The sequence below is a fragment of the Arvicanthis niloticus genome, chromosome 16 (assembly GCF_011762505.2).
Source record: "Arvicanthis niloticus isolate mArvNil1 chromosome 16, mArvNil1.pat.X, whole genome shotgun sequence".
NCBI lineage: Eukaryota > Metazoa > Chordata > Mammalia > Rodentia > Muridae > Arvicanthis > Arvicanthis niloticus.
In genome coordinates this window covers 12,601,461-12,624,664 of record NC_047673.1, presented here as the reverse complement: position 1 = coordinate 12,624,664, position 23,204 = coordinate 12,601,461, and the positions used below count along the sequence as shown (strand labels likewise).

Below are 23,204 nucleotides of genomic sequence, written 5' to 3'. Positions count from 1 at the left end.
TCAGTCTTGGTTTGTCTACCTTTTTAACTTACCAGTGGTTGTAAGAGAAGAATGGCTCTTTGGTGTGCCGTCTCCTATGAAATAAGGATGGTTGGGGCTCTTTCATCTTGGCAGGATCGCTAGGTGTCCAACTTTCACATCATCCCACTGACTGCTCTGTAGAGTCTGCTCCCTGACAGGAGATAGGAAAAGCACAGAAACGTCTATTAATTCAAGATTTAGATTGCCACAGAGACAACCTTTGCGGTGGGATTCCCTTATATTTTTACTTAGGTTTAATTTTATGTTTAAATTATATGTATGTGTGCCTGTATGAAGGTATGTGCCTGAGAGTGAAGATACTTTTAGAGGTCAAAGGAGGGAGTCAGATTCCCTAGAGCTAGACTCACGGGTACCCAATATAAATGCTAGGGATGGAATTCAGGTCCTCTGCAAGGTCAGCATATGCTCTTCTGCACTGAGCCATCTCTCCAGTCCTCACCTCAACTGTACTATCTTTGACACAAGGTATCCAGTTCTGTGTGACCCACACTGTGAAGACAGGTATCTGAGTGATGGGACATCAGTGAGTCATCCTTAGTTGTGTTTGGAGTCCTAGGCTATGTATGAAATGCTATTATGATCAAAAGACGGAGCTAGCGTTGTTTGACTTCTTCCTTGTATACATTCATGCCACTAAAATTACGACTTAAAATTCGTAGGGCATGAAGATCAAACATATCAATTCTCTCTGGATAGTAATCACAGGACATGAAGCCCATGCTGCTATGGTAAGTGGCAACTTCTAGAAAAACATTCTGCTGTTTTGCCTGCTAAAGACCCCACCTTAGCAATAGTACCTCAGTGGGACTATTGGCTGAAACCTCGAAAGGTAGAACTTAGTGGGGAAAAGTCTTCAATTCGCTGGGACATGCACTTGAAAGGGGCTTTGGCTTCATATTGCGAGGGGAACAGGCTTCCTCCCACACATTTTCTGTAATGTGCAGGCCGTAAACAACAGGACCTCAAGCATTCCAAAGTGAGAGATAAAGAATATCTTCCCTCCTTCTAATGGGTTAGTGCGGATATCTTGTTGTAGGAATGAAAAGCTAAGACACACTCTGTGGACTATGTGCACCATGCTAAGGACGATGCCTAGACATACAAGACCGAGGTCTAGCTTATTCTTCTGGAACTAAATGAGATCAAGTTTAGTTAATGACTGTGTTCTCTCTGAAATCATATGCCAAATCACTTGCAGAATAAGAAAACACTTGAACCAAATTGTAATTAATTTTCTACTTAATCTCAAGATTACTAATACTATGTCCATTCCTCCTGAAATTTCTCATTAAATAGCCATAATTTCCTGAATTAAAATAAAAATATTGGTGGCTAAATATTATAATCAAATAAAGAACTGCTTAATCTACTTGCAGTATCTATTAGAATTATTTGCAATTTTGGTTAATTAAGTTGACTCATAGTTATGTTTTTAATAGTGTGTGTGTGTATACTGCATTCACGTTCTTTGGGAAAGCCATAAACACTCATAACAATTGAAACATTTCTCTTCCCTCATTAATGTTTTTGAAAACAAATAGCCACTGTATCTTCAATAATAAATTTATAATTTGTTACTAAAAGGCACACCATTTCCCATGTTCATTTTACATCAGTTGGGTCTTATTCTAGAACTTGATTAATATATGAGTAGCCAACCACTCCCACTTCTACAAGCTTTATGAGTTCCCTTTAGCTGGTCTGTTGGGCAAAAACCAAAACAAATAATAATAATAATAAAAAAAACCCTCCATGAGTGGTCATTGACCCCAAGCTCTTCAGAAGTTTAAAGTCAAGTAAACAAAAGTCAGTGTCCTAAAACAGAGTAAACAATAGTCAGTGTCCTAAAAAAAATATTTTAATGCACATTTTCCTTCGATGTTGCATAGTTTTTGTAGAAGATAGGTGAATAAGATTAATCACAAGTTTGAAAACCTTGTGTACCTGCAAGGTAAACAGGACGTTTAAGATAAAACTGGCCCCACAACCACTCAGGCACACACACCCCTTGCCAGTCTAATGAACTGCTTATGCTGTGAGGCTGAAGAACAGTGCCAAGGAGTTTTGGCCCATCTAAAGGACTCGCCCTGGAGAGCTGGCATTATAATCCTGCGATCATATTTTCTCCTGCTATTAAAGGATTGTCAGGTTCTCATTATGCTTAGGGGTTCTAATTTCTGAGTTGTTGAGTCTGTTCATCTTGGCAATTGAAGAAGTACAAGCCATACCACAAATAAGTATTGGTTAAAATATTGTGCTTTGCAAACATGGCAGGGCGCTCATGGCATCAGTAACTGCCTCTTCTTGTTGTTGCTTATGTGCAGATAATAGGGCTCTCTCTCTCCCTCTCTCTTTCTCCTTCCCCCGTCAGTTTCCCTCTCCCCATCCCTTTCCCCATCTCTGCGTTTGTGAGGTGTGTTTGCGTGTGTGTGTGTGTGTGTGTGTGTGTGTGAGTGTGCGTGCGTGCGTGCGTGCGCGTGCGCGTGCGGGTGCGCGTGCGCCTGCGTGTTTGATTGAGCAGCAGGAAGCCAAGAGATGAGACGGTTAGGAGGAAAATTGTATTCCAAGGGAATGATTGACAGCTCAATTGAGACAATGCAAGGAAATTTAAATACAAACACATAGAGGATATTTATAGTATTTGCAAGGCTAGCAAAATTCAATTACTGCTACTAAAAAAATCCATATTTATTTTCTTATGAATTTTCATCTTGGTGGGTGAAATGGGATACATATCTTATATGTCATTAGCAGTGGATGCTATTTTACTTCTGCACCCTCAAGCTTCTGTTTCAGTACAGTGAAGCAACATCTACCTTCTGTGTCTGGTGTTTGGCAAACGTGTCGTTCCTGACTCTTGTTGACCTCGTTAGAGGGAATGGTTATATTCAAGGTGCTATTTTGACTTGTATTGCCAAGATCCTGTAGTTTGCTACTAAGAATTATTGGGTGTTAAGAAGGGATATAAAGAACAAAGACAAGTTAAGATGCCCCAGTGGGCACTTACCACATCTGCTGTCATCCCCTGAGACAATGCCAGAGCAAAAATGATAAATACTGGACCAGTTTCAAAGGGCTCCTAGTCCCCTGGCACCACACTATAGGGTAGCTTTAACTATCTAGACAGCTGTTAGGTTACAAATACAGCTGTCACATGGACCCTAAATTACATGTGGACAGCTTTATTAAGCAGCAGGTGAAAGCACACTGAAGATGAAGTCACTGTGACCTGACTGTAGGGAAACTGGAACCACCTACGTGGAAGCTTTGGGCCTCTGTGTGCTGGGGGCAGAGGGCTGAGCTGCTCTGCTCCAGCAGGGAGGTGAGGCTGGCATGGCAACTGGGTAGGTGTGTATTAATAAAAAGAAAAAGAAAAAAGCAAAGAAAGAGGAAACCGACGTCGCAGAGAAAAAATTTTTTTGTCTTATTTCTGAGACAGAAATTTTGGATAATAGCAGGAAGAGCAGCTTCATCCATAAGACAGTGAATTTTAATGAATGCATCACCTTTTCAAGCAAGCATCAGGAAATCAGAAAGGGAAACCACTGGGCATTTGTAGCAGAATATTCTTGTTTCCTACAGAGAAATATATGATTTGTGCTATTAGATGAGAGAAATCATACTGAACGGCACAGGGGGAGATGTGTTAACATATATAATAAGACACACACTTGCCTGTCCAGCTACCCAGTGGATTGAATGCTGATTTCTCATCTCTTGCACACAGCCCAGCTTCCCCTCCTAGGTGTGGTCACATCGAGACAGCCAGTGTCAAGGTTCCACCCACCCAATGGCTGATCATGAAGTCAATGATCTGTAGAACACAGACCCATGCCACAAAGGGGACTGGGAACTTCCCCAGGTTAGGTAGAAGTCTAGCGCAGACAAGAACCACCTCTTTGGACCATCTTACAAGCAAGAATTAATTAACTCTGTCATTTTAAGATTGAATGATTTCATGGATTTTTATATTATAGAAGGTAACATTTTCCAGCTAATATGATTCTTCAAAACAAACTGTTCCTGGGTAAATGTAATAAATAATTTAAAATTATCTAGTTCAATGGTGTTAGGAGCTATTGTCATCATCAGTTTAATCTGTATTCATTTAAACAAGATTGGGGTGTGGACATTTAAGTGAGTAGATGTTAGATCCTCAGCATCCTATTCTTGGTGATGAGCAAACAGCTTTTTCATGAAATCAGAGAAGAAAGCAGTTGCCTGCATGGACAACAGTCTCCATAGGGTTTCACAGCATTTTTTTTTTAAATAATCATTTCTTTATAATTTACAGGCGCTGTCTTCAAACATGCAGTTTATACCGATCTTCCCATTTACAGTTTGAATAAATTATTTTTTCCAAGAAGTTTCTGAAATTCATCAATACATCAATCTTGTTATGTTAAAGAAACAATAGAAATCTCAGAAAACAAGTAATGTCTAGTTGTTTGAATAAGATTAAAAAACCCACCCCCAATAGAGTCAGATATTTGAACTTGGCTCTCTGTTAGTGACACTGTTTGGTGAGGTTTAGGAGGTGTGGCCTTGCTGGAGGAAGCATGTTACTGGAGGTGTGCTTTGAGAGTTAAAGCCTCCTACCCTTTCTCTCTCTCTCTCTCTCTCTCTCTCTCTCTCTCTCTCTCTCTCTCTGTCTTCCTCTCTCTCTCTCTCTTCTCTCTGTCTCTCTCTCTGTGTGTCTATGTTTCTGTCTTCCTCTCTGTCTCTCTTCTCTCTCTCTCTTCTCTCTCTCTCTCTCTGTGTGTGTGTGTGTCTATGTCTCTGTCTTCCTCTCTGTCTCTCTTCTCTCTCTTCTCTCTCTCTCTCTCTCTCTCTCTCTCTCTCTCTCTCTCTCTGCTTGTGCAGTTGAAGGGTGGATATATTTGAAGATATGATCTCTCAGTTTCCTGCTCCTGCCATCTGCTAACATGTTTGCCTCTTGCTGCCAGGCCTCCCAACCATGATGGTCTCTTATCCCTCTATAGGCATCAGCCTGAATAAACTCTTCCTTCTGTAAGTTTCCTTGGTGATGTTTTATCACAGCAACTTATGTATTCAGATGAGAGACTGAAGGTGCTGCCATATTGTGGCAAGGAAACGTCAAAAGGGGACTCAAGTGATCGTCATTCATAACCACGGGAATGAACTGATTCTAAGGTGAACTAGCAAATGTCTATATTTGGACCCTTATGAGTCCTTCTGCTTATGAGGTTGTGAGAGACATTCATGGATTTCTATAATAGTAACTGAGGGGCGTATGCTGTTTCTGACTCTTAGATATTATGGATTAAAACAAAGTAAACAGGCTTCCCTTGAGACCATCAGTGAGTAGTTATAAGTGCCATCAACAAATTCAAGATGCTATAGTATGAACAAGACTTGTGTTTTGTTCTACAAACACATGCACCGGCGTGAAGAAAAAATGATCTGGGTCTGTGGATGGAAGAAAGATCAACACTGTTGGCATACACAACGTGTCATGCTGGAGAAGCCATCATTTCTACTGCTGGGCAGTGACGTACCACGTACCACGTGCTGGAGCTCAGTGTGGGGAGATTCCTATGATGCAATGTCACTAATGATGTAGATTTAGTTCTAAAATGAAATCACTCTGGCTGATTCTCTCAGGCAGCCATCCAAGGGGATGCACCTGCTGCTTCCCACAGGCCTCCTTTACCCCAACAAAGGCATCTCACTGTGACAAAGCTTGTTTTTGTCTGGGGTAGGCTTCTTCCTGGGGTCATGGCCTGACAGTCTTTAGGAGAGGAGATGGTGTTGCCTATTACAATTTTCATTTGCTCTCTGTGTGACTCATTTCAACCCAAACATGGCTCTATGAATCACTATAGGAAGAGGTAATTCAAGACCCAGGCTTCTCCTTCTCCAGTATGACACCGCAGAAGGCATCTATAGGAGTGATTTTTATGTATTATGAAAATGAAGTATTCTATAAGAATTTGCCAACAAATCTACTTGATTTGTGTACATTAAAACACGAAGGAAAAAAAGAAAATAAATATTTTGAGTTAGCTAAGTTCCATAAGTGAGGAAGGGAGGGGCTCAGGAGACCTGACCTGCAGTAAGGAACTGTGGTTGAAGGAGAGAGAGTCACTTTTGTTTGTGGACATGGCTGGTGGATGACCCTATACCATATGTATACATATGGACAGCAGTAATGGGAATCAGAAACCCCCATTACTCTAATAAAATTATATTAAGTAAAAGAGGATGTGAGGTTGGGAGGGAGATGGGTTGGTGGGGGGATAGATAGAACCAAAATATATTTTTTACATTTATGGAATTTTCAAATAGAAAAATTTCAAATGCTAAGAGAAAAATAGTGATATAGTTTCCACAAGTTAAATTTTTGCTTGGAATTTCCTCATTTATTAACCAAATTAATACATTTTTTTATTGCAAGACATTAAAAATATTTATATAATATGTGCTGAATTTACTAGGGGATGAAGTGATGACTGCACCTGCTAAAGGGGAGAATTCATTTTAGAAACACAGGTCTGTCTTAACAATAACTTGTATACATTTCAGAAGAGTTAATATCATATGTTTTTTTTCCTTTTTGGTTTTGTTTTAACAAAATGCTTAAGATGTAAAGTGTTTGAATACTCTTCTTATTCAGTTAATATTAGTTATCTGTCTTAACTCTTTTTTTCACTTCTGTATTTGGTGCTCATGTTTTGTGTTTTGACCCTGTGTTGGAAGCGGTATTATACTAGAAATTAAAGCTGGTTTATCATCATTGTTTGCCACCACTGCCCTTCTGTGTGAGCATCAAGAACAGGGTAGAGGCTGTGGGCAGGAGGCAGCCATCCCTCCAGGGCAGACGCTTTGTACCACTGTTCTCAGTGACGTTGCCTGTAAAATCTGCATTTGCATTTACATTTCTCATATCAGCTGTCAACACGTTGCTTAATGAAGCAAGTACTTTTGTTCTGAGAAAATGAATGTTTCCCCTTTGATTAGCTGTTATTTAAAAAGTGCTGATTAAAGCAAGTTGGGTACTTTTCAGTGGGCTGCTCTGAGGTGCTACTAACTCTTAAAGTTGAAGTATTCTCATACACTTACAGGTGTGGTGATGCCTCCTAGGGCAGCTTGTGCAAACACCAGCTGGGGGCGTGGGGCAGTTTTGGGATTCAAAATATGAATCAAGATCAAACACTTCAATAAAACGCAGGGTTCTAATAACTGTATGGTTCTAAAATCTCATTCTTAGCACCAATTTTCTTCATGGAGGGGCACAGTTTTTTCATAATTAATATTAACAAACTCTTCTCTGCTTTGAACGTGCACTCATATTGCAGCAGTGTGGGAGACTGGTCTCCAGTGTGTGAGTGATGGCTGTTGGCTTTGATACATTAAGCACTGATATTTGCTTTTCTTTCCACCTAATGATACATGTCATTTATTCTTGGAAAATATAGAGAATACTTTCTCTCTATCTCTCTCTCACTTTCTCACTTTCTTGCTCTCTTGTTCTCTCTCTCTCCTCCCCCGTATGTGTGTGTGTGTCTATGTCATACACACTTCTTTTTTATGTTTGCTTTGATACAGCATTTCTTGTAGCCCAGAATGTCCTCAAACTCCATACGTAGCTGACAATAACCTTGAACTTTTGATCCTCCTGCTTCTACCATTCAAGTGCTGGGGTCATAGATGCATGGTACCACAGCTGCATTATGGGGTGGTGGTAATCCAGTATGCCACAGAGTATGTATTTTACTACAGCTGTTTGTGGGAATTCAGGGTTGATAGGTCTTCCCCATATGTTCTGCTGCTGTATAGTCAAAGTCATGAAGGTCACCTGTGAGGATCTGGCAAATGAATCTGTCAGCTAAAGTGGGACCCCGTGAATGTCTAAACCTGAAAACCAAGAAAGGCAACTGGAACAAGATAGGGGGACAATGAGATCATGTGAAGGGCTTTGGAGGAACAGGAGTGCAGATGGTGGGTGAACCCAGCGCCATTCCTCAGCTGAGGTGCTTTAGTATTGGTTCTCATACTGGCAGGTGGGTTTCTTTTCTGTGTGTCACAGCTCTGCCAGATGCCTTGCTGTGTGAAAGGTGGAGTGTGGCTGGCGTAGGGCAGGTCTGAGGGAACAGCTCATGGGCTTTGGTAAACAGGAGAGCTGTGGGAATGAGTTCTAAGGTGCAGAGAGGTGAGTGGAAAGGGCCATATGGGGACCACGATGAGAAGGTGCGTTTGGAAGGATCATGGGACAGACAGGGATCTGAGTGTCTATAAGTATGAAAGGTCAAATTTTACCCTTCCAGGACCAAAAATCCTCAGCTTTTCATATCTGTCAACACAGTGACCTTGACTCCAACCATGGACTCTTTCTTGGACTGCTTTCTTGTTTTCAAGTAAAGATACAACCCTTTTCTATTATTTTTGTCCCCAGGCTTGTGACTTGAAATGAGGCAAGCCCAGGGGGGTTTATTTCTGTCTATTAGAATGTAAGCAAGATGCAGGTGGATTATCTGAAACCAGACGACCTTGTGACCATGCTTCTGTCCTAGCATTAAGGGTCTTCTGCCAGGTTCACTGTTTAGTATCTGAATTCACCCTATGTGCCTATGGGGATAAGCTCCTATATTCTTTATAGTTATGACCAAGGCCACACTCAACTCATTAGATGCCTACAGCTCCAGCTGCCTGGCATCCTCATATAATTCATGTTTATATAATGTCCTCCCAGCCAACCATCCTGTGTCTCTCTGAGAGAAAACAGCTCCCAAAGAGGTCAGATAGTTAAATCAAATTTTTTTTCCAGATGGATTTTTAAAAATTTATCTGCAACTAGGGTCTCATATAACTTAGATTGGCATAAGACTCCAGATCCTTCTGCCTCTACCTTCCAAAGTGCAGGGACATGAGCAAGCACCTGGGTACTCTGCTTAATGTCTTCATACTAGGGAACTTAATGTGATTTGTAAGCAGTAGATTGCCGTTTGGTTGTGTATAACAAGGGGCCAGCCAGACTCGCTGGGATTTGGGTACCTTAACATCCAGCCTTCTTGAGAACGGTTTGGCTACAGTCCATTCTGGTTCCATATTCCATGAGTTTGCTAGTTGTGTAGCTGTGAGGCCTTTATGGCAAGTGCTGTCACCTTGGCCCCAATTCCATTCCCCGAAAGCTTTAGAGAGCTTCAATAAGGCACGATCTCTAGACAGCCATAAGAAGTCTGTCTGATAAAGAAATGGATGCTGTAAAACCAGCTAAGGTAAATGGGCATGATTTATGTTAAATTTCAAAATGACACTAAATTTGTCAAAGGTACTACGGTTAATTTCCCTCATAGAGTCTTGTAAAGTTAATTAAAAAAAAAAAAATCTTCCTTAAGGTGAAATTCTGTGCTCCAATGAGAGGTACAAGGAGTTACATAGCCCTAAAACTAAACCATGTCCTTTCAATTAAATGTTCTGAATTTACTGCTATTTACAGACTCTTCTATTTTCCCATTGCCCACATATTAGCATATGTTTTACATTGTCATTGGTGTCACAGGAAATCTGGCCTTCAGAATTCCTAGAGTCTAATCTTATTGCAGTGAATGTCAAAGTTGTTACAAGACTCAAACATAGTTTCTTCTTTGTTTATTAATGAGGCCACGCTGTTTGCTACACAAAGCTGTTGTGGCAAGATAAGAGAAATCACAGAAAATTAACAGGCTTCCAATATAAGGCTGAGTTAAGTAGTCCTCTGATAGTGAAATTCCACATGGCAAGTGTTTATAAACTAAATGTATCTGTGGTGTAACTGAATTGAAATGAATTCTATACCTATATAAAACTACAAGAATAAGGATACTTTCTGCTTCCAGAGACCTTCCAGGGGCAAACTAGATTATATTATTTCATGGTTTAGATATATATTCAGTGTTTACTTACTAAAGTTTAAACTTTGTCCTCTGGAATTTAAGCCTTGCTCACTGGTCCTATCTCCTTTGTCTAAAACCTGCTTCCTTCTGCTTCTCTGAGCTTCATCCCAGGGCCATATGGTTCTAGCTTTCTGAAAAGCATGCTCCACTTGCAGGCTCAGGTGTATCTCCTCTCCCCTCCTTTCCCCTCCTTTCCCCTCCTTTCCTCTCCTCTCCCCTCCCCTTCCTTTTGGATTACTTCACACAAAATTGAGGTTCACCCAGAAGCCTGGCTGTTTGACCTGGGAAACATTCCTAGATTCTGCTGGGCACCTTCTTACTTGTTCTGCTTTCAGGAAGCTGGCTGTATTTCCACTATCCTGTTAGTTTTTGACACTGGAGGGAGAGTGTTGGAATATAGGTTGTTTTATTGGTGAGAATGTAAGTTCCCAGGGATACCAGTTACTCTGTGATCCTTCTTCTTAATCACCACTGTGTTCTTTTGATGTAAAAAAGAAAAAAGGAAAAAAAAAAGCCCTAACAGCAAAAAACATAGATGGGAATGACTCTTAAAAGTCCTCAAAACCTTATTAAATCAATGATTTCCAACTGTGGCCACATTCATTTTTCAAGCTAAATGGAACCCCATTTACCTGATTATGTGAAGAAACCTTTAGATAGAGAAAGCCTCTGTGTGTCTGAGAGACCAAATAAAGCTTGCATTTTGAAGCATGAATCTTCTTAATGCCCCTTGCAGTAGAAACAGGAAGCTATGACAGAAAGGTACAGAAGTAAAGATAACGAAAGACAGGGAGACTCTCCTGCTAGTTTTGCTTCTGTCAGAGGCTGGACACTGTAGACATGAAATGTGGGATAACACACTGACAGCTTTGCTGGAGAAAATTATAACCTGCTTATTTATTCATTTGCAAGCAAATGTGTATGTATGCTGGAACCCAGTGGGTACATAAACAGGAAACAATCACCACTTTAACAGCCAAAATGGAAAACAAACAGGGCGGAGGAAGAGTCCCCAGCAGAGAATGATCATACTGTATGGTTATTACTAAGTGGAAAGACCTTGCCATGGGGACAATATATTTCCTATTAGCACTCATGGCTAATGGCTTTATTTCTCTCAGCAGTATGAACATGTGCAAGACACTTTACTGAGTAGGTTTCCCCGCATTGCTGGCTAGTGATTGATGCCCTCTCTTTAGCCCTTCCAGATGTGCTTTTCCAGTTTCCTCTCTGCAGCTCAAGTTGCATGTCTACTATGCTAAGCATGATCGTTCTTAGACACAGAGATCATCTCAAAATCTTCAAGGAAACACTGCTCAAAGGTGCAATGTCTCAAGTTGCGGCTACATAAATGCTTTTTGGTATCCTTTGCAAGACTTTGTTTGAGAGGAAGCTGGTCACTTCAGTGTGCTGTAGTGGACATGTTCTGCTTTAAATGAATGAAAAATGCAAGTAGTGCTAGCTTCCCAAAGTTTCCAAGCAAGGAGGGATGGAGGATAAAGTTAGAAACATAGATAGATTGATCAATAGATGATAAATATGTAGATAGACAATGGATTGGTCAATATATAGATTTAGATAAATAGGTCATAAATACATACATGATTCAGAGAGATGAGACTTTTCAAGAACAAGTAATAAAATATTCACTCTTATATTGCTTTAAAGCTCCAAAAATAACAAAAAAGCTTATCAGGAACTTAAGCTAGCTATAAATGGCTTATGGTTGATAGCTATGGTAGCATTTAATCCATCACTAATGAACATTTATTTATATTGATCTTCAATTTTTTTTACTTAAGTTATTCATCTTTGTTTATGTAGTAAGTATATGTTGGCTGGATGATAACTATGGCTGGCATCAAGTGATGTGTGTGTCACATGGCCTTACTCTGTAAGCCTGGGTTCATCATTGTCGACTCAACTCCTTGGGAATCATACACTGAGAAGTAAGACAGCATGCAAGCATTTGTGAGCTCTATCCGGGCTTTGTGTATCAGTGCCTTGCCATCTGTACTGTTCATCTAGACTCATCTGGTACCCGTGGCTGCTTTGTACAGCATGCATAGGGAGTGAGAGGTTGCACAGCCACTGAGAAACTCACTGAGTTCTCTATTCACACATTTCCGCAGCCTTCCATGAGATCAAGTCTTTCTGTAGTTGGGATTAGAAGTCAAGTCTTTCGTATGGGATTTTTATTTTTATTTGTTTTAATTCCACCAAAATTTTAAAATCTGTGACTGAGCATCTAATGGAGAGATGTGTTAGTAAATGAATGGTCAAAGGTGCTCTTGTAGATCAAAGCTAAAATCAACTCAAAAATATGCTACTCGGGTACCAAGTAATTCCACCCACATGTCAGTCTTTGGCCTCCTAATTCATCATATTCAGTGAGAAGGTGTGATGCGGGTGAAATGGGACCATTCGTGTCAATGCTTTCAATTATAGATGCATGTGAAGGAGATGTCAGCATGGTAGGGCTATTTTTCTTGCAGCATTTCTCTGGGAGTCTTTTCAGATAAATTCTGGACATTGCAGCCTAATCTAACTTCACGCCAGGCTCCCAGGCGCCTGAAAGACTCTGGGGTTAGAAAATATATTGTCTTTATGTGTGTGTTGGGCCTAACTGGAGGTCTAATCTCTATTCAACCTTTACCCTTCAGGTTACACAGGTCGGAGTGATAAACAGGCCCCAGGCCCTAGAGAAATTTACATACTAATGAGGTACCTGAAGGCCAGAGGGTGGAGTCAATTGAGCATTCCTCCTCAGCCCCTCTCCCCTCTTCCCCTCCCTACTTAACTCAGGTCTGCCCTGGGTTCTAGGGGGTGTGCATCCAGATCCATCTACCATCACCATGCCAATAAACCGGTTTTGGAAACCCAAGGACTTCCTCGTGTGTTGGGGCCATGCTGTGAGGAGCTGTGGAAAGGCCTTTAGTGAGCAGCCAGGCCTAACTTTCAGCTGGAGGAACTCAGGGCATTCCCAGCCAACTGCACACAGCCTGGCGAGAGGAACCCTGCGGCTCCCCAGCAGCTTTGTACCTACATGTGTGTGATCATTTCTATTGCTTTCCACTCTTGCACATAGCTCTTCTTTTCTAAGAAGGGTGTCTGTGAAACATAACAAATTACTATTCTGGGATTTGCTTCTTTCTTTGTGTATTTTAATTGAGCGTGTTAGCTCCTAATTTTCCTATTATCACATTCACAGTTGGAATTCGTTAAGCAGATGCCGAGGACCACCCAATGCAACAGCACTCACAGGATTGAGTCAGGCACAGCCCAGACCCCAGGCAGAGTCCCAGGTATAAGTAGTCAGCTGCTCTCAGATGCAAAGACACATGTGCTGTTTTGTCTCTGGAAGAAAAGACACTTCTGTTCACCGTTGACTTCACTCTGAGTAGTGAATGCCTCACCAAGACTGAAGAGCATTTCTAGCCACCCTCATGGTTGTGTGCTTATATGTCATTCACCATATTCTTGAACTTGACCACGTGATAGCTTGAACTTACCCAGACTGACAGTTTCAGGTCCTGCTGTCCAGTACCACTGTGCACTGTGGGGAGGACTTAGGATCAGCACACTAAGTGCCTGTGACTTCCTGGGTGCTTGAACATTGGGAGTGAATGAAAGCCACAGTAGGGGTGCACAATTTCTTCATATCTGTTGTTGTAGCCCGACTATTGACTTTTTATATAGCTCTGGATTAGGTAAGAAGTATCTGGGTCAGAACAGAAAAGGTTTCATGTAAAAACAAACACAACAACAAAGACAAAACCCAAAAGATACTACTTGGTACAAGGTCATCCATCTTGCAAGTATTGAAATGCAGTGAAAGCAGAAATACTTGGGGGAATGTGGTTAGAACACAGCCAGGGCTGAGAGACCTGGGCTACTGCTGTTGCTATATGCCAACCGGAATCCATTCTTAACCCAAACAGTTCAGGATGTGGTTTCTGGCTCATTGATTATTAGTTTTCTTATTGCTGTGAATGAAAACCTGACACAAGGGAGGCTAAATGCTCTTAGAGAATATTAGAATATCATGGCTGGAATTGGCTGTGCCATGGCAGGCAACTTTTCACATGACACCAGGAAGCAGAGAGTGTGGGTCAGAAGTGATTCAGGTCAAAACCCTTAAAGACATGCCCCTAGTAATGCAACTCTGCCAGCTCTATCTCCTGCATCAAAGGGTTCATGGCCTCCCCAAACAAGCCAATAGATGAGGACCATGTATTCAAACATGGTTTATACACATATAGAAACTACTTCAGAACCAAACCGTAACAATGACATTCTGGTGAATTTGATCCTACTCCCAGGGGAGTTCTGGACACTCTGGAGGAGCATTGCAATGATGAACACTGCTACTGAAGCCACAGGATTGTGTAGAGATGGGATCTGGAGCTAAAGAAATGCAGTCTGTGAAAGAGACATCCCATGATTCCAACATGCATATCTTGCCACTCTTCCTTCATTGATAGGTTCTCTTTGTTCCCACAAAGCAGCCCGACTCTTGCACCTGGCATGCTGGTCTGTCTACATACTTTTGCTATATGTTGTGTCTATGTAAAGAAACCTGAGTGAGTCCAGGTAAGGTCTGGATGGCCTTGTCCTATGAGTCTGTCCTGTCCTACAATTTGTCCTATGAACTGTCCTGTCAGGCAGTTACAGTGCACAGGGTCTTGATCTTCCTTTGTTGTTCTTGTACTCCTGTGACAGGATGTCTGGAGCCCTTGTCTTCATTCATTTGACTATAAACACTTTCATGGAAGAAATTATTCTTGCTAAGATTTCTATGTGATGGGTATTGTACCCACTATTCATTCACTCCTGCATTCTAGAAAGATTTCTAAGAGTTTACCAGTGTGATTAAGTATGATTATGGCTACTGTGGAAGGGTTTTGAGTTTATTGTGTTTGGGATTTGGAGAGCTTCTTGATTTTTTTAAAGTTATAATGCCCTGCATCCTGGGCTGGCCTCAAACTCAGTAGGTGGTCAAGGATGACCTTGAGCTTCTGAACCCACCATCTCCATCTTCCTAGTGTTAGGAATACAGGTGTGCATTATTACACTTGGTTTTTATCTAGTTCTGGGATCAAAACCCAGAGTGTTGGGCTTTCTAGACAAGCACTCTTACCAAGTGAGCTCTCACTCCAGTCTAATGATATTTTAAAATTTTTCTCAAATCTTGGAAATATTTTGGCATTGCTTATTGAATGTTTTTCATCTCTCCTTTGTATGCACATTAGAGGGTGTGTTGTGGGTGCAGAAGTAGCTGATGACTTTTATTATTTTTTATCCTGTGTACTTCTGTACCTTACTTTTAAATCATCTTGGAGATCACGTCTTCCAGTTCACTGATCATTTGCTTAGGATCTTGACTTTTGTCGACTGCAGCCAGCAAGTTTTTCCTTCTGAGCTGTCCTTATCCACAGGTTCTGTTTTGAAACTTGTCTTCTCAGAATATTCATATTCATCTCAATATTGCGGAGCATATGGAGCTTGTGTAATTAGTGGTTTTTGTGTTCTTTGGGGGTCTCTCCTCCCTGTCATTTATAGGTCTCTTTCTATACATTGTCTTATAACTGTCAATGAGTTATATTACCCCGCATCTTTGCATGCCTCATAAATTTTGATTGGATGCCAGACAGAGAATTTTATGCTGTCTGTTCATTGGCTGTGTTTCATTAACATGCTGCCAGAGTTGACTCTGACCTGTCTTAATTGACTTAGTGCCCTCTCAAGATGTGCCTGTCAGCTTGGAGAAGGTCCACAGGAACCTCAGTCCAGGGAGAGTTTTCCTGTCCTGCTAAACTGCAAAACTGCACTCGGTGTGTTAGGATGATTCTACCACGTGCCAATATTCTTCCTTTGCAGTTGGAGTCATATTTGAGCCCTGGGAGTTGTCCAGCTTCATCCTTCTTGCTCTTCTTCATCTCTCTTACTGTTCACTGTTGGGTATCTTTTTGTTCATGTGCATGTGAGTGATCAGACTCTAGGGACTTATCTGCACAGATCTAAAGTTGTCTCTCTCAACTTTCCACTCTTTTGGACTGAAAATGTTAGCTATTCTTACATCTCATTTATTACCATATGTCTTCCAAATTCCTGGAGATTAGCTGACTCTGTTAGCCTCTGCCTTTCAACCTGAAGACACCTTCCAAATGTACAGTGGTGTGAATGTATGGTACCCCTGGTTTGTTTTCCTTCCGTATAGACCTTCATCATTTTCAAACACTGTAGGATGTTTGTTTTTGTATACTTTCCTATTTCACAAAGGAGGATAAATACTCATGGTAAGGCCTTTGTTTGGTTTAACTCAGTCTTTTATAATAACAAGACTGATCTTTTACAATAATATTTATTTATTTATATTTAATGTATGTGAGTAAAAGTTTACTTGTATGTACATGTGTGAACCAAGTGTGTGCTTGGTGCCCATGAAGTGAGAAGAGGGTGTCATACTCTCTGGAACTGGACTTACAGGTGGTAGGAAGCCACCGTGTTGGTTCTGGAAATAGAACCCATGTCCTCTTAAAAAGCAGCCAGTGCTCTCAACAACTGAAAATCTTGTGGCCCCCCATGCATCACTGATCTTTTAATTGTGTATATCAAACATATCATTAGAACATAATGTTTATATATTGCTGTGTTATATGGACTTATGATTACAACAGAAATTTCCTGTTACATACTCAACAGATAGTCTGTAAGATTTATTTATTTTTCATTTATCTAACACCTATGTGCTTTTGCTATCCACATATTGGTACATATGTCATAGAAACATGTTGGAAAATCCCTCTTTATTTTTACTAATTTTGTCTTACACATATATAAGTATATTTTATTCTTTGTATTATAATCAATCATATTTATGAGTAGTACTAATATTTTCAATTTAATTTTAAAGCTGTTGTTTTGATTCTCTTATGGAATATATTGTGTTAATAAGCCGTGTTTAATTTTAATTGTTAAAATTTACTGATAATAATGTCATGCTTATTGACATGACATTCAACGCCTTCAATGCCTTGAAGGGAGGTGGGGCTTCATGTCCCCCAACCCCCTTCCACAGTGGACTCAGGTTCCATGAGTTCATCACCCTGACACTTCTGTCTAAAACTTCGACAAGAACGTTATCCACATCAGTCTCACCATGAGAAAATAAGTGCACAGCCATCTTCATCCATCCACAAGGAATATGTATGAAATGTAAATTTATGAAGGTTAACTAAAAAAACTGAACCTTTCACCCCAAATTTAGAAAAACATCCAGAATCCTATCATTTGAGTGCACATGCAATTGTCTCTGTAGTTGATGGGTCTAGTACACTAGTTACTGTGGTTAACAGCAGTTTTCTAATCTTTTATGCCTTGCCTAATTTATTTATCTTTCCAAAAAATTATTAGGAGGATTTTAAAATATGAATGATTTAAAATTGTGAACAACTTCTTTTTTCTCTTCTCTGTCCCTGTCCCATTTACATTTCACATCTGTTTTTGCTAATTTTAATTTATCAGTACAAAAATAAAACTTCTCCAACCTTCTTAAGTGTACTGTTTCCATGCTATTGCCTTAAAATTATTTTCCTTTTAGATACTAGGCCCTTCTATAAAGTGAACACTTTTAGGGGTCATGTAATTGGGTCTTTATTTTTCATGGGTGTGAGAATCTAGGATTTTTAAGCTCACTGGTGTGCATGCAATATATGTGTGCACAGGAACAATTTGTGAAGGTGTTCATGCCCATCAATTTGGGTGTTCCTGTCTGTCTTCGTTGCCTTGTATGTTTTCCTCTATACTGTGCCTTTTAATAAACTTTATCATCAGTCATTACACTGTTGTGTCTATGATAGTAGAGGCATGCAACAATATTTCAGAAGACTCCTCAGGATAGCAGGCATCCTGACACCTGACTATAGAGATGAGAGAGCACAGTTAGTGTCACCTTGCTCCCTCACTAGTAAAGCCTTTGTTCCTCCCAACAACTCCCCTCCTCCTCTCATATATTTTTGCAACCTGTGTGCTTTCATGAGCAATAGGGAGGATTATTATTATTACTTGAGATTGAGCAGCTAGTCAATGACTATACCACTGGACAGAAATGATAGCTCTTCTCCACCAATCACTGGCTTCCAGTAGTGCCTTGAAGGGAGGTGGGGCTTCATGTCCCCCAAACCCCCTTCCACAGTGGACTCAGGTTCCATGAGTTCATCACCCTGACACTTCTGTCTAAAACTTCAACAAGAAAGTTATCCACACCAGTCTCGCCATGAGAAAATAAGTGCACAGCCATCTTCATCCATCCACAAGGAATATGTATGAAATGTGAGATTATGAAGGTTAACTAAAAAATTGAACCTTTCACCCCAAATTTAGAAAAAGATCACTCGAAGTCTGAAGGCGATGATGCAGGAGCCACCAAGGGTAAAGTATTTTATAAGCAGGGCAGTTAAACTTCTGTCACCCAGTTCAGCCTATTTCAAAGTGGACCATAAAGAGAGAAAAAGTAATTAAAGAATGGAAGTGCACATTAGCCTTTCAGGCCTTGCAATATCTTGGCCAAATATGCAGAGGAATAAAGTTGGGCAAGGAAAGTGCCTTCACATCAATTAGAAGGTACGGTCTGGTGCTAGAATAAATGAAAGCCATTGGTGTCTAGCTGGTGGGCTTGAACAAGGATGAAGTTCTTATCTCAATGAACAAAGGCCTACATCCTAACTCTTAAGGTCTTTTTTCCTGGCTACTTTCAGAAATAAAGTCAGCATATTCATGAAGTTCATTAAAGATATTAATTCATTGAGCCACTCCTACAGAGGAGGTAGTGTTGAGTGTGCTATATTTTCCTTCACTTAGAATCAACTTTGATCAAATTTGCTCTCCTAAAACCTGAAGCAGCTTCCAGAGTATAAGTTACAACACTATGTAATTTATACTAATGAAACTTATAAAGTAACGATCCATTCTTTGAACAAGACCAGCTAATTCGAAGCCAGCAGTGTGGCAGGCAGTGGGAAGAGTTATATTACTAGCCAGCATGATAAGAAGCTTAATGAGATCTGAGAGGTATGATTGGGCCCAGAGAGATAATTGGCTCAAATTATTTTCCATTTTTCTTTAATCTTTACTTAAATGTGATTGCCAACATTCTCAGAGGATCAGAACTGGAGCCTTAGACAGAAATGGAAGGTTTGAATATTGCAGAAATCAGTTTTCTCATGATAGCTTTAGGATAATTGGGACTCAGGTGAGAATAGTTTCTATGTCATTTCTGGGCCATGGTGTGGGCTGGGCTTACAGAGCCTCTTATCTGTGACACAAGCAACTGGAGACAGTGGTACCATCTGGGATCTGTATGTAGGCATCATCACCTATCTGTATGGAGGTGGCATCACCTACCCTTTAAGGATGAGCCACGGCTGACTGAATCTTTCTTTTTTCAGTATCCAGTGACTCTATGGAATTCCGCAGCAGTTCAGAGTCCAAAAGGCCCTTGTTTTCACAGTGTTTGCATTCTGCTTTCTGGAGGATCAGACTCCAGTGTCAGTCAATCAAGTCTTCACTCTGTGAAGGGTTTCCCTGTGCCTCCCATTGCTCAAGTCTGAAAACAGTCTCATTCTATAGTGTATTGGTTCCATGGCCTGCACCCTCCCGAGGGAGCCTCAGAAACAGAGAAGCAGGATCAAATCACATGGTAACAGTTGATGGAACCCGGTAGTAATAGTAATGTCTCTTTTTGTAATCTCCCCTCCCCCTTCTACAGTTATGGAAGGATACTGAACAGTTGAGTTATGAAGCTCAGACTGTGATTAACTTAGGCCTCTCCTGGTCCTTAGACACCTGCTCCACCCTACATCCACTGCCAAGCCTGAATGCACTGGGCAGTCATGGTCACATCTTCAAGTCTAAGGATAATTTCTCTGTCCTCTCCCATTTCCAGTCACAAACAAGTGGAATGTAGGAAGGGCAAATTTTCCATCAAGAAAACATAATCACATAAATGGGTAAGAGGAGCAAGCAGATGTGCATTCCTCTGCCTTGTGAACTATCCCAAGCAATGGTCTGGCTAAGGAATTTATAGGAAAATATCCCATATGCCCAGGACTAGTACTGTTTCCTGGAAAGTGTTGGTGATAGATCATAGTGTTTCCTCCACCTCCTCCTCTTCCTCTTTTTAAAAATATTTATTTTTATTATTTTTTAAAGATTTAAGATTTATTTAATTATATATACAGTGTTCTGGCTGCATGTATACCTGTTCCCCAGAAGAGGGCACCAGCTCTTATTAAAGATGGTTATAAGCCACCATGTCCTTGCTAAGAGTTGAACTCAGGACCTCTGGAAGAACAGCCAAGTGCTCTTAACCCCTGAGCCATCTCTCCTGCCCTCAGTGTTTCCTTCTTACCTTGCCCCCATTTTCTCTTTCTCTCACTTTTAATCTTTGAGAGTATTCATCCCAGTACAGTGCTGGCTTTTCAGCATTGCCTCATGATTCTTTCCCAAGGAACCTGAAGTGTTCTAGAAGGGAAGCTGCTGAAGGGAAAGAGGATGAACTGTTCATTGTCTAAAACACTACTTACAGTCAGTGGTTCTGCAGTGAAGCATGACTACCTGGATTTCTCTTTTGGGAACTTGTCAGGTTCCGAGGAAACGCCAAACTTCCCAAACTTGAAAAGGCAGTCCAGATATCCAGAAATTAGCTCAACCAGGACTATTGGAGAATTTCTGGTGTTAAGTAAGATAAAAGATAGCATTCCTCAGGAGCTTGTAACCCTGGTTACTGTCTTTCAAAAGGAGTCATTTCCTTTACCTCTGACAGAAGGGATATATGGCTAGCTATGGTGCCTATCAGTATATCAAAGCACATCCTGGCCTCTGGACTCCCTCTTTATTACAAGTACCAGGTGCCCTTTACACATCTCAAAGTCCCTGCAAGCATCCTAGACTTTCTCACCTCCTCCCTTACTCTACACTCCCTCCAGCTCACAGGCTTCCCTTCCTGCAGCTACTCATTCTCCTTCTAACCCTGATCTGGTTGATATATCCACTCCACACTCTGCTCCTGCTTCCTTTACTCTGTTCTCTCTATCCCCTCTTCTGCTAGTCTTCTCTCTCTTGCAGATAGCCCTGTTCATGCCAAGTCTGATGGCCATGTTCAGTCCACTGTTTTCTCTCTGCTTTGAACTCTTCCAGATGCCTTTTGCTGATTCTCTTTCATATTTATATTAAAATTTCCCCTTAACCATACCATGGAGTGGTCATGGTATCAGCTTATAGAATACTGAGGTGACAAGTCTTGGAGAGAATGAGTCCCTTGTAGGACATTGGGAAGTGATTGAATAATAGTGATCACAGAATCTACAGAGTGGGTTTTTTATTTGATGAACTTAAAGAATGCTGGACAGAAAATAACAAGAACAAAAACTCAGAGAGCCCTAACATTGCCTTTGAAGAAGATTTTATCCTTAAGCCCAAGGATGCGCTGTACATCAGACTCAGTGTCTGATGGAACGCATAGGATACCTGGGGAAAGGCTGAGCACACAGACATTCAAAGTCCTTCTATCAAAGTCAAGTCCTGCAGCAAGCTCCTACAGGTGATGTGCTGCTACATGAAGGATGAGCTTGGGAGATGTGAGAATCTAATTCCCTGAACCCTTTCTATTGATGGAAACAGACTTAAAATTGTCTGAAGGAAAGAGTCTTGCCTTTCCTGAAAACATTCAATGATGTCACTTAAAGGAACATCACATTGTGATATCTACTCACCTCAACTGTTGGTCTCCCTGTCAGAGAGAAGAAAGTAGGCCAAGTAACAGAGGTACTGGGAGCCTGGCTGGTTTTTGGTGGTTAACAGTACTGGGATTGGAACTCATGGGGTTGGTCACAGGGGACAGAATATGGAGGTTGCTTTGGGATAATTCAGAGGTACATGCAGTTTGAGGAAGGGTTTTCTGCGTTTACTGAATCAAGTAGAGCTGTCTTATGAACTATTGTAAGTTCTTTGGTACCTGTTACAGAAGCCTGAACTTGAACATCATCAAAGGAAAGAAAGATATGACAGGAGTTCAATGGATTGAGGAGAAAGTAAGGAATCTCAGAGCAGGGAAAATAGAAGCCAGGAGATGTTTATAATGGGAACCTGAGAACCCATTACTGACATGTTTTCCAAGGAGATGGAGGAGGCAACATTACCTTAGGGAGTTTAGAATGGGGATAGTGGAGTCTTACTCTCTTATAGAAGCTAGAGCAAAGACCCATGGGAGTGGTCTGCCCTCCTGACTCCTAAACTGCACTCCATTTGAAGACCAGCCTTCCTGTCCTAATTCTGGATCTGATTAAATTTGAGACACTAGTCTGGTAACTGAAGCTCACCATGGGAACTAGCACTATATGGGTTAGTGATCCCATGAGCCAGAATAAAGGAGAATACGGCAACTAACATTTGTCTACTTTGAGTGGTACATCCCAGATCAGACTTAAGCAGAATCATCAGGAGCCAGTACATTTCAAGTGCTTCCTCAATTCACACCTGGTGGGGGGGGTTTCCCACACCAAGTACAAGGAGGGGAGTGCTTGATGCTAGGTGATAGCTATGGTTTCATTACCTTTTTCTCCTGGGTCCTCTGAACATAGAACCACCTGGGATAAACCATAATCATACCTTCATATTCAGTTTCATACCTCTGGAGGCTAGAAGTGTAAACCCAAGGGCTCAGGAGGGCCACATTCTTCCTCATGATGTTCTTAGGGCTAAATCTTTTGTAGATCTCCAGTCTTCATTTATTTACTGCCATCCCTGACATTCCTCCTCTAGTAGACACATCAGTCTAATCCCAGCCCCAATGGTTATCCATTCCCCCATGTTTCTATGTCATCTTCCCTATGTATATAGACAGCTGTCACATTAAAATAGCACACTTTAACCTCATCCTAACAATTATGTTGGCAAAGGTTGTGTTTCCCAATATGGCTGATTTTATAAGCATTAGAGGCTGATGGGACTTTAATAGACATCTTTTGAGACACAGTTCAACTCAAAACACCTAATATGTTGTTAGACTATCTCAGATCCAGCTTCAAGGCTATCTTTATAGGCAGTAGTAAAGGGAGGTGTTCCTAGGAGGAAGGCCTTTGACTACTTCATTTTATTAGCTATTTCTACAGGGAAAAAAGGTGAATTAATACATAGACATATAGTCTTCCATAGCATCCATGAGGTTAGGGTTCCACAACTTACTATGGCTACCAAAATCTGCAT

At 40.9% G+C, this 23,204-nt stretch overlaps 1 long non-coding RNA gene across 2 annotated transcripts in view; it reads left to right on the top strand.

Annotated features, from left to right (window-relative positions):
- The window catches only part of LOC143434591 (uncharacterized), a 421,240-nt gene that overhangs the window by 223,946 nt on the left and 174,090 nt on the right, over positions 1-23,204 (top strand). The window contains exon 3 of one of the 2 annotated variants that reach the window (XR_013104202.1): positions 702-770. The exons of the other annotated variant lie outside the window; for it this stretch is intronic. This is a non-coding gene — a long non-coding RNA (uncharacterized LOC143434591). Of the gene's footprint in view, positions 1-701; positions 771-23,204 lie in introns of those variants that run through there. 2 annotated transcript variants of the gene reach the window in all.